Source organism: Felis catus, chromosome A2 (assembly GCF_018350175.1).
Source record: "Felis catus isolate Fca126 chromosome A2, F.catus_Fca126_mat1.0, whole genome shotgun sequence".
In the NCBI taxonomy this organism is placed as follows: Eukaryota; Metazoa; Chordata; class Mammalia; order Carnivora; family Felidae; genus Felis; species Felis catus.
The window spans coordinates 76,633,650-76,655,863 of NC_058369.1; the positions used below are offsets into that span (position 1 = coordinate 76,633,650).

Consider the following 22,214-nt stretch of genomic DNA (forward strand, 5'->3'; position numbering starts at 1 on the left):
CTCGCCATTCATGGGTTCTAACCCCACTTCGGGCTCCATGCTGACAGCTCAGAGCCTGGAGCCTGCTTTGGATTCTGTGTGTCCTTCTCCCTCTCTGTCTCTCTCTTGTTCCCGCTCTTTCTCTCTCTCAACAATAAATAAACATCAAAAAAAAATATTTTATTTTTTATTTTTTTTTTAATTTTTTTTCAACGTTTATTTATTTTTGGGACAGAGAGAGACAGAGCATGAATGGGGGAGGGGCAGGGAGAGAGGGAGACACAGAATCGGAAACAGGCTCCAGGCTCTGAGCCATCAGCCCAGAGCCCGACGCAGGGCTCGAACTCCCGGACCGCGAGATCGTGACCTGGCTGAAGTCGGACGCTTAACCGACTGCGCCACCCAGGCGCCCCCCAAAAAAATCTTTTTAAAGATGGCATTCATTGGAATTTAAAAATTTTTAATGCTTATTTTTGAGAGAAAGAGACAGAGTGCAAGCAGGGGAGGGGCAGAGAGAGAGGGAGACACAGGATCTGAAGTAGGCTCCAGGCTCCGAGCTGTCAGCACAGAGCCCAGTGTGGGGCTCGAACCCACAGACCGCGAGATCAGGACCTGACCTGAAGTCAGCTGCTTGACTGAACCACCAGGTACCCCAGTCATTGGTATTTGAGGTATGTTGCCTTGGAGAGAGTGTAGGGACAGCTGGAGTTGAGCAAGATTGAAGAAAGGTTTGTTTTGCACTGACCTGGCAAAGATATGGGAGGGCTGACATTGGGGAGGAAGCAGTGAGGAACAGAGAGGAAGAGAGCTTTGAAAGAGCTAGGCTGTGCTGGATTTGGTGATAGTTTGGGCCTTGGAAGTGAGAAATATTAGGGCCTGGGATTCTCAGGTTTCTGACTCTGGTGACATTTTTAGGAATTTAGGGGAGGGAAGCAGACCTGTTCTTGGGGAGGAAAGGACTTTGAGGTATACATGGGACATGTAGATAGACAAGGCCACTGGGCAGCTGGAAGTTACTAAGTGTGGTGGTTAGGGGAGGGTTCCAGGCTAGAAACACTGATTTGGGAGCTAGAGGCGATCGTTACAAATCTTTTGTGAACTATCAATTTGATTTGGTACTTAAGCTGTCAAAAGAAGTCTGACAGAAAGTGGCAAACATCATATGGTTTCCCTTAGATTTGGACTCTAACACACAAAACGAATGAGCAAAGAAACATAAAAAAAAAAAAAAGACAGAAAGAGTCTCACAGATACAGAGAATAAATTGGCGGTTGCCAGATGGGGGAATGTGGGGAGGTGGGTGACCTAGGGGAAGGGGATTGACAGGTACAGGCTTCCAGTTATAAAATAAATAGATCATGAAAATTACAGCATAAGGAATACAGCCAATAATATTATGATAACGTTGTATGGTGAGAGATGGTAACACACTGATTTTGGTGAGCGTCTCGTACCGTATGTAATTGTTGCATCACGATGTTGTACATCTGATGCCGGGAGAACATTATATGTGCACCGTCCTTCAGCAAAAAAATTACTCATTCAGATACTTAAAACACAACTCGCTGCATTCTCAAAGTCCATTTCATTTTGACATTGCCTACCATTTCATTTGTATCTCTGCTTGTTGGTCTTCTTAGTGGAATAAATGGGGATTTTTTTCCTAGGGACAAATGTGGGGGCTTTGTCAGTTTGATGAAAGGAAATCGAAACCAGTATTTAAAAAACAATGAAAACTCCAAAATTTGGGATGCCTGGGTGGCTCAGTCGGTTAAGAGTCCGACTCCTGATTTCAGCTCAGGGCATGAGCTCACAGTTGGTGAGATCGAGCCTTGTGTCGGGCTCTGCACTGACAGAGTGGGCCTGCTTGGGATTCTCTCTCTCTCCCTCTGCCCCTACCCTGCTCATGCTCTCTCTCTCTCTCAAAATAAATAAAAAATAAATTTAAAAGAAACCCATAAAATTTAGGAGTTACAAGCCAGTGCCATTCTCCACTTTAATTCACGGTATTTACAGAAATTATCTAAGAAACAAGCTTTGCTTTTCAAAATATGATTCTTTTTCTGTTGAAATCATGGTTTCTTGTCTGTTCCTTACTTTCATTGCTCTGCGCAGACTTGAGTTTGGCTTATGGGGGACTGAGCAGGATTTTTCCCACATTCTTCAGGGTACATCAGGGTCCCTTCCTTTGGGTTTTCCCAGCATCATCCAGAACGTCATTAAGTGAGCCTGTTATAACAGAGGCTGCACTGTTTCAGAGACGTCTCCCCGAGTCAGACGTTACTCAGAGCCTTCTTTGAGGGAATGGCATGGCTAAAAATTTTAAATTCAAATAATACTGACAATAGTACTATTTTGAGTGAATTTTATTTGATTACTGTGGCCTTGATTAGCTTACTGACTTTTTCCCTTAAGACCTGTTGGAAGATCACAAAATGCTCCCTTTTTACTATTTCTAGTCTGTTTCTCTACCGACTTTCCAGAAGCTTTAAAGAACAGCTGATCTATCACTTGCATTTTTACACATAAGGAAATGAATCTGAAGCAAAATTAAGCAGCTGACCTAATGCTAAGAGGCAGAGGCAGAGGCCTGGTCTGTTCACACTCAGGCTGCCCCTTCCACCGATTCATTTTTTTCCTCTTATTGCACGTCTTTATTGTAGTGTCAGGTTACCTAAATGTCTTAAAATAATAAGACTTGAACTGAGGAAATCCGTTCACATTGATGGCATTTGCCTTGGCTAATCGCTCTATATTCAACGAACAGATTTGGCTTTATTATTTTAGGCTCTGATTAAGGTTTTATTTTACTTTTATTTTGTAATGTTTACCTACCTGTTTTGAAAGAGAGAGGGAGAGAGAGCATGTGTGCACATGAGGGAGGGGCAGAGAGAGAGGGAGAGAGAATCCCAAGCAGGGTCTACACTGCCAGTGCAGAGCCCGACTCGGGGCTCAGTCCCATGAACCGTGAGATCATAACCTGAGCGGAAATCAAGAGTCCAGACGCTTAACTGACTGAGCCCCAAGGTTTTATTTTTAATTTTTGTGATTTTAAAGTTTTAACATGGCTTTTGTTTTTGTTTTCTCTAAGCTGGTTCCACTCCTGACATGAAGGATCAGTGTAGAATCAAAACCACCACCCATGTTTAAATTCTAGTTAAAAAAAGGGGGTGCCTGGCTGCCTCAGTGGTTTAAGCATCCAAGTCCTGATCTCAGGTTCATGAGTTCAAGCCCCACAATTGTGCTCCATGCTAGGAGTGAAGCCTTTTTTAAAAAAAAGAAAAAATTCTAGTTAAAAAAGGACAATCACCGGGGCGCCTGGGTGGCTCAGACGGTTGAGCGTCTGACTTCGGCTCAGGTCACAAACTCGCCGTTCGTGAGTTCGAGCCCCGCGTCGGGCTCTGGGCTGATGGCTCAGAGCCTGGAGCCTGCTTCCGATTCTGTGTCTCCCTCTCTCTCTGCCCCTCCCCCGTTCATGCTCTGTCTCTCTCTGTCCCAAAAATAAATAAACGTTAAAAAAAAAATTAAAAAAAAAAAAAAGGACAATCACCTCAACATCCATTCATCACTTTTTCCCTACTAGGTACTTTCAGTAACAAGGTGTTAGGCATTTTCACACACAGTGCAATTACTGGCCGCCCAGCCCAGTTTCCTGAAACATCCTATTTCTTTCTCAGTTTTATTTCCTCCTTTTTAGAGAAAATGCAACTTTCATACCGAAAAAAAAAAAAAAAAAGATGCTCATTAATTATTTTCAAACCAACTCTTTTCAGCCCGGGATAGTTCTGATTTGGTCAAATACATTGCAACGCCCAATGGGTTTTAGGTATAGAAAATGAATTTATGGAAACGCTGAGTTGGTGTAGCTTAGAATGGGGGCACGTGCATGCGAGTTGTAGCTGGTCTCAAGGACAAGGCATTGTTCTCTGAAATTCACAGAATGGTCAGTCATTGCTGTGAAACCAGTGGGCTGTAAGTGGTCAGAGTGCGTGTACGGAACATGATTCACTCATCCCGAAAGCCACCAGTAACAAAAGAGTTTATACTCAATTATGTGCAGGACCCAAGAACTGAGCCTTCCTGTTTTGGTCTTTTTTTTTTTTTTTTTTTTTTCTGCCTCTTTCTGCCTCTGCCTGTCTCTGTGTCTCTTTTTCTCTCTCCCTTGTATTCTCTGGGTGAAAGACACATACTAACACGATGTCTCCATAACGTGCAACCCTTGGCAGTTGTTGTTGATGGAACCTGCAGTGGGAAAGGTCGATCACGGATATGGGAAGCTGGGGCACCGCCCCTCATTTGGGAAGTGGGGGACAGTTGTAGGGAGACATTGACGGGTTTGCCCTCCGCCTAGCTCGGCTGTCTTGGCAGAACGACAGCATGAACAGGGACGGACAGACATGGGAGCCACGGAAGACAGTGAGTGCAAGACGGTATGATGGTTAGGGAAGGGCGTGACGTCTTTTCACCACTGCTGTTTGGATTCGTGGTTGGGTCCTCTTCTGAACTCTCTTACTGTGGGCCAGGTACACAGTGCAACGGTATTGGCTGGCTGCTTTCTGCTCAGAACCCAGAGTGAGTGTTGCAAGCACTATCATGTAAAAATGAAGCACGGGATAGAGTTTCTGTGAGCTTTGGAGTTGCCACTTAGAAAAGTAGTTCGAGTTTGAAATGGTATTCAAGACCGCCCTCCCTCGCTTTACCCTGTGGCTACAGCACAGAATGGTGCTGCGGGGGGGCGGGGGGTGGTGAGGAAAGTTGGGAACAACTCCTATCAGAAAGCCGAAGTCATAGGTGAGTTGCCAGGGTGACACTTGTGAGCGGGCCGTCTTCCAGCAGGCTCAAATTATATTTAACAGTAAAATGTGTTACCCTGTGCCCTTCTGTAGTGTGGGGTTTTAAAAAGAAAGGGGAGAGGAAATGCTGAGCCACCAACTTTGGATACTAAATTCAATTCCTCTACAGAGGTCATAGACTACATCAGCAATTTGTGGACCGTTTCGGTGGAGGACAATGACAACGGATTTCTAATCAGATGACGTTGCTACGTTTGAATTTTCACTCTCCACTGCCTTTTGTTGTTTGCACGCTTCGAAATTATTCTGGATTCAGGTTTATTATTAACTTTTTGAACTCCAGCTTCTGCACCGATATCTGGCTGCTCATGTCTCAACGAGAATGGTCACTGGAGACTTTATTTTCGCAGTCATCAATAGAATAGCCGGGCAGCATAATATGAATTAATGGCTCTTTGCATTTTCCCACAATATAAGTTGGATTCGTTATCCCCTGGTGATCTATTTTAAATTCATGCCCTGTTAAGCCATTTTTGCTTTCTAGCTTTTTAAAAGCTTCTGCATAATGGCTACCTAGATCACAATAAATAATACGTAGTTTTGATTTGAAACTCTAAAAACATTTCTGACTGTTCTCATTATAAAATGGAAAATGAAACAGAACTTGCTCTTCATGATCAATAGCATAAGTATTTGTGCTGTTTGTATGGTCTTTTTTAAGCAAGAACCATCCTAGGCAATTATGTCCTTTTAATATCATTTAGAAGATAAAATCTGTGAGGAAAGATTGAAGATAAAAAAAAAATTATTGAGGATGCACAACCACTAATTGGGTTTGTTTTTTTATCCCTTGTAACATCTTTCATTTGGAGGACATGTATATTAATGTTGACCAGGACTGTTCAAAATGGTGATTATCCACTTGGGTAATAATCGTGTTACTGATATTTCAGATTATTCTCTGCCCTTTCTGTGTCCCTTCTTTGCTAGCAAAGTTTCCATGTTTTGTTTAGAGTCATTTTAGTGTGTGTGTGTCACATGGAGACTGTGTCACAGCAAAGGGACCGAATAGGGGCAGATTCCTCATTTCCTACACATAAGCCGAAGCAGTATTTGTGGTTCTTTCCCCCGCCTTGATCTATTATTATTATTATTATTATTATTATTTCTTTAGCATTAAAGCTATGTGATTTCTATCCCTTACAAACCCATAAATAGGTACATAAAACCATATCCTAAGTTGGGGATCAGAAAATAGTCATCGTAGGGGCACCTGAGTGGCTCAGTTAGTTAAGCATTTGACTTTGGCCCAGGTCATGATCTCACGGTTCACGTGTTTGAGCCCTGCATCGGGCTCCGTGCTGACAGCGCGGACAGAGCCTGCTTGAGATTCTCTCTCTCTCTCTCTCTCTCTCTCTCTCTCTCTCTCTCTCTCTCTGCCCCTCCGCAGCTTACTCTTGCTCTCTCTCAAAATAAATAAACTAAAAAAACAAAATAGTCACTGTAGTTGAGCTGTGTGATGTGCCACCCAGGTCCCCTGCCCCCTTTAGGACAGAGACAATCTTTGCCCAACTTCTGGGAGTGTTGACAGGAGAGAGCTCAGGGCTGGGTCCCTCCTTGCTGGTTGTCCCCAGGCTTCAGCTACAGAGAGTTGCCTCCCTCAAGGTTATACCACCTGACCCAGGATGGCAGTGCACATTCAATGACTGGCCAGTTTGGGGACCCAAAGACCCTTGCCCCAATTCAGGACAACTCTGTAAGATGTGTAGGGTCGGTTGGGGCTTTTGTTGTGACTGCACCACAGCCCAGCTTCCCCCACTGCCTTGGTTCCTTTGCTCAGTCTCCCCTACATGCTGAACCCAAGAGCTGTCCCCCATAAAATCTCTGCATGGCAATCCCCATCACAGAATCTAGCTCTAGGGAAGCTTGACCTCTGGCAGCCACCGTACATGTCCATGCCATGCATATGTATGTGTGGGTCTGTGATTATGCATCTTTATCTAGCCCTTCGATAAGGTCAGAATCAAGAATCAAGATCTCGGACAGTCTAGCCCAGGTCCTTCTGTGAAGAATGCGGATGGCGACCCCTACCCCTTAGAGCTGTTGCCAGGATTTGACAGCAAAGTATTCAGTGCCCGGATACAGGAAATACTCATTCAATTATACCTTTATGGTAATCACCAGCAATTTCTGACCAATTGGCTCCAATACAGAATGCATTTTTATGTCATTTTTATTACAACATTTGCTTTGGTAGAGAATGGAGGTTAATGAAAGACGCATCACCTGCACATTGAAATAATTCTTCCACACTGTTAGTCCCCTTATAAAATGTGTGGAGAAATTGGGCTGCATTCCAAAGGGAACCTGAAATGACTAAAGAGATGGAAAGAAAGTTCTATGGGGAAAAGTGAAAGATCTGGAATTGTTTCAGATTGGGGGATTCGGGCATACGTAATTCCCTTCTATCTTCAAGTTAATGGAGCTCTTTTTAGGGAAGACACTGGACGTGTTTTGTCCGCATTCACAGGGGACAGAACAAGAGAAAATGGACCTAAAGGAGGAAGATAGTTGGGTTTGTATCAAGGGAATTCCTCTGCTCTTGGCCAATAAAGCATGGGAAGGAGCTGGTAGAATATACACTTAAAAAAAATCTTCAGAGAAAGAAAAGACAGCATTTAGTCTTGAGTCACTGAGATGCTTCCCTGAGTATTTATGGATCACTACCATGTATCCACAGTCATTTTCTTTTGTTTAAAGATTTTTTTAAGTTTATTTATTTATCTTAGAGAGAGAGAGAGAGAGAGAGAGAGAGAGAGAGAGAGCACGAGCAGGGGGTCGGGTAGAGAGAGCAACAGAGAGAGAGAATCCCAAGCAGGTTCCACACTGTCCTCACAGAGCCTGAGGAACTCATGAACGGTGACATCATGACCTGAGCCAAAATCAAGTCAGATGCTTAACTGACTGAGCCACCCAGGCGCCTCCACATTCATTGTCTTTATAACTAAGATTTCTTATAGTATCTTTGAAAATGTCCATATACATTTAGTATGTGGCTTTGTGCTAATATAATAAACCTTTTTCATTGAATAGGTGTCTTTCCGTATGTTACAAAAATCTGATAGATGTTAATGATAATTTTCAATCTTATTATATGCCATTTCTTTATATTCTCTGTAAAAATAAATTAAAGCCTACCACCCTGAGTAATTTATTTGTACCCAATTTAAGTTATTTTGAGACTCCGATCTTGGGAGGACACTGGTAAAATATTCATGAATGTGAAATCGCTATGAAGGGCTTTGGAAGAAACAGCAAGAAGTCTGGAGCTCTGGGGAAAAACTTTTTCAATCCATTAATTGCTCAGAGATAAGATTCCAGGGTGGATATGGGACTAGGTTTTTAAACGAAATGCTCTTTTAAGACCTCAGTGTCAGAACATAAGGGGAAGCCACTAAGAAGTTTCTAAGTTACTACTAAAACTGTTGGATTTTGCATTTTCTCCTTGGCATGTCGTGTCAATACGAAGAGGCAGAGACAGGATAGTGGAGGTGAAAAGAGCGCTTGGAGCAGCAGCCAGAATGCCTGGCCTTGTGCTGCCACAGCTGCCAGATGATGTTCTTCTCCCCCGGAACCCTGTCTCCCTAGGTTTCCTTTGGCTTTCTGTCTAGTTCCAGCATGCTATCATACATGCTTTTCACACTATAGTACTTTCCTTCAAAAATAAGCCCAGCAGATCTGAGGGTTCGGCGCGTGGGGTCCCATCGCACCTTGACCTAAAGGTGCTGTGCTATAATTCTTTAAAACAAAAGACAAACAACAACAACAACAAAGTATATGTATGCATACATATATGTGTGTGTATATATGTATATATATATGTATATATATATATATGTATGTAAATAGAAATTTTGTTTCAGTTTTCAGTTGATTTTTTTTTTTAATTTTTTTTTTCAACGTTTATTTATTTTTGGGACAGAGAGAGACAGAGCATGAACAGGGGAGGGGCAGAGAGAGAGGGAGACACGGAATCGGAAGCAGGCTCCAGGCTCTGAGCCATCAGCCCAGAGCCCGACGCGGGGCTCGAACTCCCGGACTGCGAGATTGTGACCTGGCTGAAGTCGGACACTTAACCGACTGCGCCACCCAGGCGCCCCAGTTTTCAGTTGATTAAATAGATCCACTGTGGGGGCGCCTGGGTGGCTCAATCAGTTAAACATCTGACTTTTTTTTTTTTTTTAATTTTTTTTTTTAACGTTTATTTATTTTTGAGACAGAGAGAGACAAAGCATGAACGGGGGAGGGACAGAGAGAGAGGGAGACACAGAATCGGAAGCAGGCTCCAGGCTCTGAGCTGTCAGCCCAGAGCCCAACGTGGGGCTCGAACTCATGGACCGTGAGATCGTGACCTGAGTTGAAGTCGGATGCTTAACCGACTGAGCCACCCAGGCGCCCCTGACTTTTTTTTTTTTTTTTGAGAAAGACAGAGACATGGCGTGAGTTGGGGAGGGGCAGAGAGAGAGGGAGACACAGCATCCGAAGCGGCCTCCAGGCTCTGAGTGGTCAGCACAGAGCCTGATGCGGGGCTGGAACTCAAAAACCATGAGATTATGACCTGAGCCAAAGTTGGACGCTTAACTGACTGAGCCACCCAGGCGTCCAGTTAAGTGTCTGACTTCAGCTCAGGTCATGATCTCATGGCTCATGAGTTTGAGCCCCTCATCGGGCTCTGTGCTGACCGCTCAGAGTCTGGAGCCTGTTTTGGATGCTGTGTTTCCTCTCTCTGCCCCTTTCCCTGCTCATGCTCGCGCTCTCTCTCTCTCTCTCTCTCTCTCAAAAATAAAAAGAAATTAAAAAATAAAAATAAACATTAAAAAAATGGATCCACAGCTAGAAAACTGAGTTTTAAAGGTATTCTTACTGGTTCCCATGTCTTCGGTATTCTCTCTGATAGAACTCATTAAAATACCCAGTTTTGGGGCACCTCGGTGGCTCAGTGGGTTAAGCGTCTGACTCTTGATCTCAGCTCAGGTTTTGATCTCAGGGATGTGAGTTCAAGACCTGGGATGGGCTCTGCACTGGGTGTGGGGCCTTTTTAAAAAAAATAAATTACCCAGTTTCATTCCTCCTGTTAGTGCCAAGCTAAAACTCTTCAGATGGCTCTCTGTCTCATAAGGAGAATGTGACAGTCCTTACCCTGGTATTCTGTGCCACCCTCCCCTCCACATCTGTCGAGGGGCATCAGTGTTCGAACACATGAGAATCCAGTACGACGCCTGATGCCTGACACCGTATGCCATCATGATGGACTCCTGCAATGGAGTTCCCTCTTGGTTTTGCTCCACATTGTTCCTGCCCTGCTTCTAAGCTACCTTAAGCCATTCTCTTCCCCTCGAAACACACACTCCTTCTCCAAAACGCCTTTCTTGACTGTTCTAACCCATATCCATCTCCAACCCGTCTCTGAAGTTCTCTGGTGCCTCTGGGCATTTATACGAGCCTACATTACATTTTACCCAGTTAACATTGGTGCTGTGGAGACTGTGCATGCACAGAGTGTTATTGTCGTCCCCTGGGGGCATCAAGGTCACAGCGATCACAGTGACCGCCCCCCACCTAGGGAAGTACACGTACCTGAATCGTCGTCCCCGATTGTAAATTTTCAATACAATACATGCATTGAGATAGGAAGGTAAATTTGTGAGGGGTGGGGAGTAAATTTCGGCAGCATGGATGGAAATAAAGATAATCTGCTACTCCTACGACCTTAAACTTCAACACGTTGAAGCTCAAAGCTTCAACTTGCTTAAGATCAGATGGCATACGATTTAAGCTTAATTCCGCTTCTCTCTTTGGGTCGGTCCTTCAGTCATTTATCCTTCGTGATCTTCCTTTTAATAACGGTGATAATTCCGCCACCCTTTTGTTCTTCACAATTTACAAAGCACTCTTGCATGTTATTTAATGTTAGCCTCACAATGACCCCTGAGGTAACTAGGGCAAGCTCTTGTCTGTCAAACAAGAAAACTGAGCCCCGGGGACGGGCCTCCAAAATCTACTGTGGCCGCAGGCACTAAAACTCAAATCCTCTGGCTTCCATTTTCGTGTTCCACACACTAAAAGCATGGGCTACAGACCAGCAGCAAGGGCATCACCTGGGAGCTTGCTAAACATGCAGAAGTTCAGGCCCCATCCCAGACCTGCTCCCTCAGAATCTGCATTTTAACAAGATGCCTAGGGATTCCTATGTACTCTAAAGTTGAAGTGCTAGAACGTAAGCCTCTGAGGCGATAACATGAAAGGGTTTTATTTCTGGTCCTATTGTTGCTGTCAAATCTCCTCTGTCTAATCTCCCTTCCCTTGAAAGAGGTCTCTAGCAGATCTGATAGATTTTTAGTGACTTTCAGGCTTTAAAAGTTTAATACACTCTAGCTGGCTTTCAAAACCTCAGACTCCTATGGAAATGAAAGCTTTCTCTCCCTGCCCCCAGGCCAGCTGTGCCCTTCAACAACTTTTTTTTTTTTTCCCTGTACATCCCCTGCTCCTAAGCCGAAGTACCACCTCTAAGCTCTGACACTTAGCGACATATCATGATGATGTTCATTTTTCAGAATAAGAAAGCTGTTTGCCCCACCGAGTCGTCACCAGACTTGGAAGTGAAAACCAAGCGCACATACCCAGTATAAAATAACAAGGAAACTTCAGCCTCTATTCATTATATTTCACCAGGCCATTGCCCCCGGTGACACACAGTTGTCTTTGGCAAAAACGGGTGTTGAAGGAGTATGAGACTGTACTTCATTAAAAAGGCACATTTCTCAACCTCTTGTTCTTAATATTTATTTAAATTTCTCAATCCTCTCTGGTTAGAAAGCCAAGAGTTAGATCTTTTCACCCCGAGCCAAAACGACTGCCCTTGGATGCGGAAGACGGAACCCCATTAACGTTCCTGGGATGGTGTTCATTAGAATTCCTGGGGTTTCGTATCACCCAGTCCTGGCTCTGTGTTATATCAGGCTTGCACTCCTCGTCTTCCTCCCTGCATTCGGAGTTTCATTTTGGCTCTCCGGCCGCCTCCTCCAGGTCTTGTTTGTTTTCACTTTAATGTGACAAGAAAAGGCAGCTTTTGTCTTTATTTCTGGTTAGCCGACTTCATAAATATTCATTAGCACGTTCCCTTTCCAGCTCCTGTTTTGTAATTTGTTATTTCTAAATGAAATCTAAAGTGAAACATAACTCCCAATTCTCACTTTAATACACTTGAGTTGTTAATCTTGACTTGGGAGGTGGTGAGCCAGACAAGAGTGACCTTTGAAGGCTGTTTTCTGGGGCTACGTCATTCTGAGAAGGCATGGTGTGTGTGTGTGGTGTGGTGTGGCTTGGGGTGAGTAAACGGGACAGGAATGGAAGGGATATTTCCAGAGCATCCGCAGGTGGTATTATCTCCGTCTCACGAGCCAGGAACCAAAGCTTAGGAAAAGTTAACAATCTGCTGCAGTTCACAAAGCTGTAAGTGAAGGAGCCGTCAAGATAGATGTCCTTGAAAAGCGGATGTTGCACAGTGCTCTTCTGGTTTGTTCTGTGGACAGTGGTGCTGGGTACATCTGGAGTAATTACCTTTAGAAAGCCAATGCCGTTTCTATTTTGATATATTAAGTTGTGAAAAGAAAAATGTTACAAACCCAGACTTCTTGGGTGGGTGTGTGGAGCCTGGCTTTCCGCAGAATCCTGAGAGATTGACTCCATATTCCTTTACTGGCGAATTCTACCAGACTCTACCATTACCTGTCTGTAAACAGCTTTCTCCCACCTTCAAGAGAGCTTCGGGGAGGGAGATACAGGCTTCCAGTTATGGAAGGAATAAGTCATGGGAATGAAAGGCACAGCCTAGGGAATACAGTCAGTGCTGTTGTAAGAGCGATGTGTCAGGACAGATGGCAGCTAAGCTTGCGGCGAATAGAAGCGTAATGTTTGCACTTGTCAAATCACTAAGTTGTGCACCTGAAACTAACGTAACATCGGGCGTCAAACTAACGTAACATCGGGCGTCAGCTGTACTCAAAAAACTACATTATATATTCAGAACACAAAAACTCTGCAGAAATGCATTCTCTCCCCCCTCCTCTGGAAAACAAAACAGATGCAACTCCTGAGCGACCCTGCAGGCTGGGCACCAACTACACAATTAGCAGTTTCCACACAGCCCCGTCACAGCCTCCCCTGCTTTCCTGAATGTCAGCAGGAAACTGGCACCCCCGTTGACGGACTGTTTTTCTAAACTTGCTAGTCAGGCAGCTAATCTCTTTGTACCGTGAGTCTGTCTCTTGATTGTTGCATAAAATTCCCTCTGTGTCTCTCATTCAGCCCTGGGGGCTGTGCACAGAGGATCCCCCGCCCCCAGCCCGGGTACCCTCTTGCCTTGGGTACTGGTGGGATTGCCCTGAAGCCACATAAATTGGCCGAGGTGCGTATTCAGACCTGCCCAAAGCAACTCTGCACCAGCCTCTTAAATTTTTTGCGAAATTTAGAACACTGGCTGCCTCTGGATATAAAATGAGGGCCCTTTTTTGGAACCAGTAACACAGTTATCTGTTATCTACCAGGCAAGATGTAATTAGGCTTACCATGCAATTTGCCACGTGATTTAGGATATGTGTTTTTTTTAAAAAGCCAAGGGCAAGAGTCTATTTACATAATGTTGGTTTTTTTCCTTTGAGTATAAAGTGAGATTCATCGCGGATCATTTTAAAAAATGAAGAAAAAGTTTACACAGGTAAAATGATTATTAGCTTTTTGATGCATATTTCTTGTGATGCTGACACACATATATAGATAGATACATGCAACATATTGAGCTTTTTGAAAAACATTTTAGGGGTGCCTGGGTGGCTCAGTCGGTTAAGCATCCAACTTCGGCTCAGGTCATTGATCTCACGGTCCGTGAGTTCGAGCCCCGCGTCGGGCTCTGTGCTGACAACTCAGAGCCTGGAGCCCGTTTCAGATTCTGTGTCTCCCTCTCTCTCTGACCCTCCCCCGTTCATGCTGTGTCTCTCTCTGTCTCAAAAATAAATAAATGTTTAAAAAAAAATAAAAAAAAAAAGAAAAACATTTTAAATGGCATTAGTCCTTGGAGTGTTGATGTCAAGGCTTTTTCTCCTTTTCATTTCTTTTTATCTTGAGAATGGAATATTACATAGATACAAAAGAGAGAGGGGCTATGGATACTAAACGCCTAGATTCTCCTCTTGGCTACACCATTTGCTAGCCTGGAGCCTTGGGAAAGTTGCTTAATCTTTCTGTGCCTCAGTTTCCCCATCTGTACAATGGGGATCAGATAGTACTTATTCATGGAGTTATTAGAATTAAATAGTAAACTGCTGACTATTATTTTTTTAAAATGAATATAACATATACGTAAGGTGAGAAGAATAAAAATGGGTACAACAACACAGGAAGTCTAACATTATTATTTGCTTGTGTTCTGTTCCTCAATCACAGCCCCTTGCCAGGAAGTGAACATGACCCTAAATCAGCGTTTCGTTTTACATAGTTTGAACCACATGTAATTAATGTCATAACAATTTTTAATATTTTGTTTGTGAGATTCCTTCAAGGTGTTGTTTTTCAATGTCAAAAATTAGGACAGTATATAGCACCCATAGGACATACCACAGTTTTATATCCCTTTGGGCTATTTTTAAATTTTTGTATGATTACAAGCAGTGCTGCTGTGAACCTTCTTGTGTACGTCTCTTGTCACACACGGACAATGTTTATTGCTGTTGTTGTCATTGTTTTCTTTTGCTGCTTTTTTTAAGGTGTCTAATTTCTGGGTAGCAGTGTATGTGCATCTCTGACTTTACCAAATAATGGAGGATTGTTTTCCAAAATGGTTGGATGTACCGGTGTATATGTACTTAAGCTAGGCTGAGTAACAGAAGCAAAGTCTGTAGGTAATTTAACTTACGCTCTGTGCAGAGGTAAGCCTTTGCTCTTTGATTGTTTTTAAGATAGTCTCTGCTCTTTGAAGGGGCACGTGCACCCCAATGTTTATGGCAGCTCTATAGACAGTAGCCAAATTATGGAAGGAGTCCAAATGTCCATCAACGGACAAATGGATAAAGAAGATGTGGTTTATATATACAATGGAATAGTACTTGGCCATCAGAAAGAATGAAATCTTGCCATTTGCAACAAGGTGGATGGAACTAGAGTGTATTATGCTAAGTGAAATAAGTCAGTCAGAGAAAGATAAATATATGATTCCACTCATATGTGGAATTTAAGTAACAAAACAGATGAACATTGGGGAAGGGAAGGAAAAATAAGATAAAAAGAGGGAGGCAAACCGTAAGAGACTCTTAAATACAGGGAGCAAACTGAGGGTTGCTGGTGGGGAGGTGGGTGGGAGGATGGGCTAAATGGGTGATGGGTTCTAAGGAGGGCACTTGTGGGGATGAGCACTGGCTGTTATATGTAAGAGATGAATCACTGGGTTCTACTCCTGAAACCATTGTTATACTATATGTTAACTAATTTGGATTTAAATAAAATTTAGAAATTAAAAACAAAAAGAAACCAAGCTGACGCACGTGCACACGTGCGCACACACACACACACACACACACACACACACACACACATATTCTCCTGTTATTGGAGATCTGTAGTTTTATTATAATATGTCTAAGTGGTATTTTCTTTTTATCATTCATCCTGGTATATATTATGGCTCCTATGGCACTGAATTTGTGTCTTCTATCAAATCTGGAAAACTCACAGCCATTATTTCTTTGAACATTGCCTCACTTCTGTTCTTCCCCCTTGAACTTCTAACTACATTTACTTAGACCTTCTCATTTGATTTTTCTATGACTCAAACTCTCCTTCATATTTTTCTTCTGCTTCTGTTATAGTACAGATCATTTATTTAGCTCTGTTTTCTTTTTAATAATACTTTCTTCAGCTGTGGCTGATATGTTTATCGTATTATTAAGTGTTTAAAAATTTTTTAATGATTTTATTTTTCATTTTCAAAAGTTTCACTTGTTATTTTGCAAATCTGTCTGTTCACTTTTATGACATTAGATTTTTGTGATTACAAAGATGTTTTAATTGTGGTAAAATACAGATAACAAAAATTTACTATCTTAACCATTTTTAAGTGTATGGTTTATTTAAATACATTCACACTGTTGGGCAACCAACCTCCAGAACTCTTTTCACCTTGCAAAACAGAGACTCTATCCACATTAAACAACTCCATACCCTCCCTTACCCCAGTCTCTAGCAACCACTGTCCTATTTTCTGTCTCCATGAACTTGACTACTCTGGGGATCTTGGATAGGTGGAATCATACAGTGTCTATGTTTCTTCTACTGGCTTATTTCACTGAGCATAATGTCCTCAAGGTCCATCTGTATTGTAGCATATGTATCAGAATTTCCTTCCTTTTTTAAGGCTGAATACTATTCCACTATATGTTCTTTTGTGATTTTCTTTTTTTTAAATTTTTTAATGTTTATTTATTTTTGAGAGAGACAGAATGTGAGTGGGGGAGGAGCAGAGAGAGAGAGAGAGGGAGACACAGAATGTGGAGCAGGCTCCAGGCTCCGAGCTGTCAGCACAGAGCCCGCTGCAGGGCTCGAACTCACAAACTGTAAAATCATGACCTGAGCTGATGTCAGCTGCTTAAGCGACTGAGCCACTCAGGTGCCCCTCTTTTGTGATTTTCTTTACCATGCTTTTTGTAAAACCATTTCAGATATAATAATTTTCATTAGTATCTGATAACACTAACATTTGAAGTTCTAGAGTATCTAGATCTGTTATGCTGATTTTCCTTCATGGTAGCCTATTCCCCTGAGTGCTTGGTGGTATTATTTATGAGCCTGTAATAGATTGAACCGAATATCTGTGAATCCCGAGACCTGCCTCAAGAAGGATTTCCATTTGTTTCTGTCAGGCACCCAGGTACCAATAATCTGAAACCACGGTACCTTGCTGGCTTATGATCAGAATCTCAGGGGTATTGTCCTTGCGAGAGCCTGATTTCTAGGCTTGTAATTAGCGCCATTCTGCTATCCATTGCCCCTTCCATCCTGTTTCCTCCCTTCTGTGGTCTTTTTCTTTTTTTAAGTTTGTTTATTTATTTATTTATTTATTTATTTAGAGAGAGGGAGAGAGAGAGTCAGGGGAGGGGAGGGGCAGAGGCAGAGAGAGAGAGGGAGACACAGAATCCAAAGCAAGCTCCACGGTGTCAGCGCAGAGCCCAATGTGGGGCTTGTACTCACAAACCTCGAGATCGTGACCTGAACCTAAGTCTGACACTCAACTGACTGAGCCACGCAGGCACCCCTCTGTTCTTTTTGTGTGATGCTCCTTGCTTCTGTTTTCTAGTTCTTCTTCCCCCTTCCCAATTCTTTTTCATTTGCCTTCTCTTTATTCAAGGTACTGACTTGTCTGGATACTGTTGAGATTTTCTCCTTGCCTTTGGAATTCTGAAGTTTCACAATATTCTAGGTCCGGGAATCGGTTTATTTTTACGTTTTTTGGTTTTCAGTTGTTTAAAAAAAATTTTAATGTTACTTATTTTTGAGAGGGAGAGACCAGAGCGTCTTTGTTGTGATATCATATTTGTTGGTGCTTTATGGGAATTCAGTGAGGACTGGTTTGAGCGTCCTTTCCTACATAGAGGAGTTCGGTTTGTTCTGGAGAGAAACAGGACTGGTTTCAGTTAATTTGTTGCCTTTAGACTGGGTTGATCACGCAGAGAGTGTAAATCAGAACCTAAAATCCAAAAGCTGGGGGCGGGGTGGTGTCTCTGGTGACTTCTGATTACAGATTGTCAAGGAAATTGATCATTCACTCAGTATCAAAGTCAAAAGCGACGGTTTCTCCGCCATCTTGCTTTGCAGGGTGAGGTGGTTTTTTGTTTGTTTGTTTGTTTATTTGTTTCCCCTAACGTCATAAGGGCATAGCCCTTAGGGAATCCAGGCTTCATGCAGTTGCTTCTATCCAGACTTCTCTCCTGACACAGGCCCAAGATCTTTTTTTTTTTTTTTTAATGTTTATTTTTTGAGAGAGACAGAGAATGAGCGGTGAGTGGGGGAGGGGGAGGCTGGGGGCAGAGAGAGAGGGAGACACAGAATCCAAAGCAGGCTTCAGGTTCTGAGCTGTCGGCACAGAGCCCGACGGGGGGCTCGGACTCACAGGCTGCCAGAGCATGACCTGAGCTGAAGTCGGACGCCCAACCGACTGAGCCACCCAGGCGCCCCGCCAAGATCTTTACTCTTGACACTTTGTCCCTCCCCCTGCCTCCCCAGAAATGGACAATGGAAAACTACCCTTCAGGTAACTACTGGTTGCAGGTCTGGCTGAGCCTTTTACCATCAGTGTTTTTGCTCAACTGTTATCCTCTGATATTTCTCTTTCTATTAGAACTCAGCTGTTCTTTTACAAACATGTCTCTTATCCTCTACCCAGAGTATTTTGGTATTTACTTGAGTTCTAGAATATGTACTCTGCAATACTATTGGGAATTAAAGTCCTGAGCATTTCAAATGCTACCAATTCTCAACAGTACTGGGAACAGTTTTGCCCTGATGTTGGTAACTAAGGCTCTGAGGCGGTTTGAAGGGCTGCAGTTTTCTCATCCATCTGGAAGCCTTTCCAACCTCTTGACTGTCTAGGAATAGTGGTGAGGCCATAATTATATCGTAAGACTCCTGGGACTGCTTTAGGTTCTGAAGTATTTTCTTCATTTTGATCTGCCCCATTCTTAACTGATACTACCCGCTGTCAATTTCATAATTTCCCGAAGGAAATTCAACAATCTTATTGAGGATATTTATAGCCTGGTTTGTTGACACTTGTCTCTGCTGTCTTTTAATTATTCTTTTTCATGTGTCTTTCTATTCACAGGACTGTAATCCAGGTTCCCCAGTGTGAAAGTATTGCAGCTGCCCTGGGATTTGTTTTGTTTACTAAGCAGCTTATTTTTTTGTTTGTTTTTGTTTTTTGTCTTAGCTAGAAGATTCCTGATGCTCAGATTTTCTGTTCTGAGATTACGACGTGCAGATGTGTTTACAGCCTGTATGGTCCATTCACTTTCCAGTAATGCTGTTCTATTAACTGTCTGCTTTCAGTGCGCTGAGAATGCCGCAGTAAGGTCGTCTCCAAAGTCTCACTTGTGAGATGCGCTAGTCAGGATATTTCGGGAAGAACCACTCAGTGGTAGCTTTTATGTCACTATTGATTCTCGCTAGGATTTAAGACGGACGTGAGGAAGAAATTAGGATTGTTCTCTCACCAGCTTCCCCATATGGACCTTGCTTAACTGGACAGGGACCTCTTTAACTAGACCTTTACCGGGCAGAAGGTAGACAAGGGAAGTAGGCAGGGGGGATGAGGCAAAAGCCCCTGATGTGGCTGGTGTGTACTCACTGGCAGATTCAGGCTTCCAGAAGATGTTGCAGTGACGAGAGCAGGTGCCCCACCTCTCCAGCAGGAGCACCTTGCACTCACCCTCTCCCAGGACGGTGGTAAGAGCCGGCCGCGCTGACCTTACATATAACAAAACCCAGCCTTGACCAAACTAAAGGAAAGGCAGTTTATCGGAGGGCCGCTAGGACAGCACGGGATTCATAGGGTGCTCAGGGAGCAGACTTGCCTCTGGGTGGGAACCAGGTCACCTCCAGAGGGCAGGAAGCAGGGCCCGTAGGTATTAACTTACAATGGGAACAGTGTGGACAGGGTGAGTGGTCACACAGAGAAACCTACCATTTCATCTCACAGGCACTCAGAGCGGGATTTGAATTCCAGGCAGATAGACGCCTGATTGATCGAGCTGCCTTACAAAGCTGCCCCAGGCCTGGGCAGGGGCTGAGGGTCTGGGAGCTGCATTCTGAGGCCGTCTGGGTTATATCCAAAGTTGAAGTCACTCCTGGAAAGAAATTCGTGGTGCCCTTAGAAACAAAGCATGGGTTCTAGGCGACCAAACACCAACAGATATCCATCTCAGGTTAATGATGAGTCACTAGAATGTTTGGTGTAATGGCAGTTGAAGATCAAAATCAGACTAGCCACGCCCAGCGCCTCTGAGTAACAAGGTCAGTTCTAAATGTCCCTGGGGTTTATCAGTAGTTTCTCAGATGCTCCTCAGGTTTGTGTTCTCCTCCTCTATTTTTTTTTAAGTGTTTATTTATTTTTGAGGCGGGGGGAGGGGCAAAGAAAGAGGGAGACAGAATCTGAAGCAGACTCCAGGCTCCCAGCCATCAGCCCCAACGCGGGGCTCGAACTCACAAGCCCAAGTCGGACACTCAACTGACTGAGCCACCCAGGTGCCCTCTCCTCCTCTGTTTCTTTTGGCCTTTAGCCACGTCTGTCACGTGATTTCCTCTGCAAGAGGTTGGACAGATGACTTTTTTTTAAACTTCACAAGTTTGTGCATAGCAAATGAGATAGAAGAATCTGTTTGAAGGTCCGTGGAATGAGGAGTCTATTTAGCATAATGGTATTTGTGGAGTCAACTAATTTTGATAGTCTTGCTTTGATTGTGTATCAGATCAGCCTAGGACTCAAGACGGGCTATAGTTTGATTATTGAGTTTGATATGTCTCCAGAGGGACAGCTGTCCCTTGACTTATCTCTTTTGCCTTTTTTTTTTTCAGTAGGAATTACTTATCTGAGAATAGAGAAAAGTGGTGTCTCCACGAGTGTCTCAGGGTTATGAATCTTTTATTTGCAAGTTCATTCGCGGTAGCTTCAAACTCATTGACGTCATACCACAAAGAAGTGTTCTAACAATCTCTCCTTCTAGATGTGTCACATGGAAAGACATCCTGATTCATGGAAGTTGTGATAAATTCTCCCTTGGAAGATTTTGAAGATGGTATTAATTACTTTGGGGGGACAGAGAATGATGCTTTGGGTAGAGAGTCATTTATTCATTCAACACTGATTTTGAGCACGTTCTCTATGTCATGTAGTGGGTCACTGCCCTCAAGTACCTCATGGTCTGCCCGGAGGAAGTAGGTGTATAAACAGCTCGGTGCGCTGTTAGTTAGACGCTTCTTAGTAAAAAAGAAAAGAAAAAAAAAAAAGAGGCCTTGTTTTATCATTACTGAAAATGAGCCACACCTGCCAAGACAGGCAGTCTGGACTGTGTGGCCAAGTTCCCCGCCTTCTAGCTTGATTTCTAGACCAGCCCTGTGCACTGACCTTGATACATACTTGATCACCCAGTGTCCTTGCGCCTCTTTTTGAAAAGGCTGTTTCACGCTTTACCAGAAAATTCATGAACAAGTTCTTGTAAAGAGTGAACCTGCTTGGTGCATTTGAGCTGTGATTTTAAATAGTTTAGTTTATACGGTTGTTTCATTGGCCCTAAAAGCTTTTGCTTTTGTCCAAAGTATGTACCTTATATTAATGGAGCTCCTGCTGCAGCTGGATAAACTTCTGGAACAAGGGGTGGTGTCTTATTCATCTGCGTATCCCCAGCGGTCATTCCAGTGCCTTGTACTAGGGGTGCTCAGTAAGTAGTTATCAATAATTTACAAAAATATGTTTACGTCCCCAGACTTTTAAGAATGCTTTTATAGCATCAAGTTCCCTTGAAACCCACAAAGGAAACATATCATTTCCTCCAGGGCAGCCCCGGGGACCCTTACGTGCATTAACACACCTTCCGTGCTCTGGCACCTGCACTGCCTACTGGCTGGCCATGTGGCCTTTGTGACTAATGGTCACAGATATTGCTTTGGGGAACAGAAGAATGATTATTTTCTGGGGCACCTGGGTGGCTCAGTCAGTTACACGTCCGACTTTGGCTCAGGTCATGATCTCAACATTCGTGAGTTCGAGCCCCGCGTCGGGCTCTGTGCTGACAGCTCGGGGCCTAGAGCCTACTTCAGATTCTGTGTCTCCCCTCTCTCTTCCCCTCCACAGCTCATGTTCTGTCTGTCTGTCTCTCTCAAAAATAAATAAACTTAAAAAAATTTGTTTTTAAATTATTATTTTCCTTGATCATAGGAGGGACTGGAGTGCTATCTGATGGCTTATGGCTGGCATGTTGGAACACTGCGAGATAGCCTTGGCATCCTATGACACTCCTTTTTTCTTTTTAAACTTCCTTTTTTCTAATTTTTTTTTAATGTTTATTTATTTTTGAGAGACAGAGAGCGAGAGCATGAGTGGGGAGGAACAGAGAGAGAGAGGGAGACACAGAGTCCGAAGCAGGCTCCAGGCTCCGAGCTGTCAGCACAGAGCCCAAAACAGGGCTTCAACTCACGAACTGTAGATCGTGACCTGAGCCGCAGGCAGATGCTTAACCTACTGAGCCATGCAGGCGCACCCCTATGACACTCCTGTGGGCTGTCTCAGCCCAAGGAACAAAAACATGTGAATAAAGTTCTACCCTACTTTGGATAAGGCCCATG

The 22,214-nt window shown here is 43.5% G+C and overlaps 1 protein-coding gene across 29 annotated transcripts in view; it reads left to right on the forward strand.

The window, feature by feature from the left end:
- Window positions 1–22,214, forward strand: part of NRCAM (neuronal cell adhesion molecule) — a 290,847-nt gene that overhangs the window by 61,108 nt on the left and 207,525 nt on the right. The gene's annotated exons all lie outside the window — the stretch shown is intronic.